This window comes from Pristiophorus japonicus, chromosome 5 (genome assembly GCF_044704955.1).
Source record: "Pristiophorus japonicus isolate sPriJap1 chromosome 5, sPriJap1.hap1, whole genome shotgun sequence".
Lineage (NCBI taxonomy): Eukaryota > Metazoa > Chordata > Chondrichthyes > Pristiophoridae > Pristiophorus > Pristiophorus japonicus.
The window spans coordinates 227,318,816-227,320,900 of record NC_091981.1 but is presented as its reverse complement, the minus strand read 5'-3'; the positions used below and the strand labels follow the sequence as shown (position 1 = coordinate 227,320,900).

The 2,085-nt window shown below is 44.1% G+C and overlaps 1 non-coding gene across 1 annotated transcript; it reads left to right on the top strand.

The window, feature by feature from the left end:
- The first annotated feature begins 688 nt into the window (after positions 1 to 688).
- trnay-gua (transfer RNA tyrosine (anticodon GUA)) lies at positions 689 to 781 on the top strand. The gene is made up of 2 exons: positions 689 to 725; positions 746 to 781. It is a non-coding gene; the product is annotated as a tRNA-Tyr (tRNA).
- The last annotated feature ends 1,304 nt before the right edge of the window (positions 782 to 2,085 follow it).

The window sequence follows — 2,085 nt, the reverse complement described above, 5'->3', positions numbered from 1 at the left end:
AGGCCATCTAGCCCCTCGAGCCTGCTCCGCCATTCAACAAGATCATGGCTGATCTGGCCGTGGACTCAGCTCCACTTACCCGCCCGCTCCCCGTAACCCTTAATTCCCTTATTGGTTAAAAATCTATCTATCTGTGATTTGAATACATTCAATGAGCTAGCCTCAACTGCTTCCTTGGGCAGAGAATTCCACAGATTCACAACCCTCTGGGAGAAGAAATTCCTTCTCAACTCGGTTTTAAATTGGCTCCCCCATATTTTGAGGCTGTGCCCCCTAGTTCTAGTCTCCCCGACCAGTGGAAACAACCTCTCTGCCTCTATCTTGTCTATCCCTTTCATTATTTTAAATGTTTCTATAAGATCACCCCTCATCCTTCTGAACTCCAACGAGTAAAGACCCAGTCTACTCAATCTATCATCATAAGGTAACCCCCTCATCTCCGGAATCAGCCTCGTGAATCGTCTCTGTACCCCCTCCAAAGCTAGTATATCCTTCCATAAGTAAGGTGACCAAAACAGCATGCAGTACTCCAGGTGCAGCCTCACCAATACCCTGTACAGTTGCAGCAGGACCTCCCTGCTTTTGTACTCCATCCATCTCGCAATGAAGGCCAACATTCCATTTGCCTTCCTGATTACCTGCTGCACCTGCAAACTAACTTTTTGGGACAAGCACAAGGAGCCGCTTCCCTTCGATAGCTCAGTTGGTAGAGCGGAGGACTGTAGTGGAATACTCAGCAAAAGTCATCCTTAGGTCGCTGGTTCAAATCTGGCTTGAAGGAGCTCGTGTACTTTACTCCAAAAGAGTTTCAAGCACAAGGACCCCCAGGTTCCTCTGCACCGCAGCCAGCATGTTGTAATTTCTCCCCATTCAAATAATATTCCCTTTTACTGTTTTTTTTTCCAAAGTGGATGACCTCACATTTTCCGACATTGTATTCCATCTGCCAAACCTTAGCCCATTCGCTTAACCTATCTAAATCTCTTTGCAGCCTCTCTGTGTCCTCTACACAACCCGCTTTCCCACTCATCTTTGTGTCATCTGCAAATTTTGTTACACTACACTCCGTCCCCTCTTCCAGGTCATTTATGTATATTGTAAACAGTTGTGGTCCCAGCACTGATCCCTGTGACACACCACTAACCACCGATTTCCAACCCGAAAAGGACTCATTTATCCCGACTCTCTGCTTTCTGTTAGCCAGCCAATTCTCTATCCATGCTAATACATTTCCTCTGACTCCGCGTACCTTTATCTTCTGCTGTAACCTTTTGTGTGGCACCTTATCGAATGCCTTTTGGAAATCTAAATAGACCACATCCATCGGTACACCTCTATCCACCATGCTTGTTATATCCTCAAAGAATTCCAGTAAATTAGTTAAACATGATTTTCCCTTCATGAATCCATGTTGCGTCTGCTTGATTGCACTATTCCTATCGAGATGTCCTGCTATTTCTTTCTTAATGATAGCTTCAAGCATTTTCCCCACTACAGATGTTAAACTAACCGGCATATAGTTACCCGCCTTTTGTCTGCCCCCCTTTTTAAACAGAGGCGTTACATTAGCTGCTTTCCAATCCGATGGTACCTCCCCAGAGTCCAGAGAATTTTGGTAGATTATAACGAATGCATCTGCTATAACTTCCGCCATCCCTTCTAATACTCGGGGATGCATTTCATCAGGACCAGGGGACTTGTCTACCTTGAGTCCCATTAGCCTGTCCAGCACTACCTACCTAGTGATAGTGATTGTCTCAAGGTCCTCCCTTCCCACATTCCCGTGACCAGCAATTTTTGGCATGGTTTTTCTGTCTTCCTCTGTGAAGACCGAAGCAAAATAATTGTTTAAGGTCTCAGCCATTTCCACATTTCCCATTATTAAATCCCCCTTCTCATCTTCTAAGGGACCAACATTTACTTTAGTCACTCTCTTCCCGTTTTATACATTGGTAAAAGCTTTTACTATCTGTTTTTATGTTTTGCACAAGTTTCGTAATCTATCTTTCCTTTTTTTTATTGCTTTCTTCGTCATTCTTTGCTGTCCTTTAAAATTTTCCCAATCTTCTATTTTCCCACTAACCT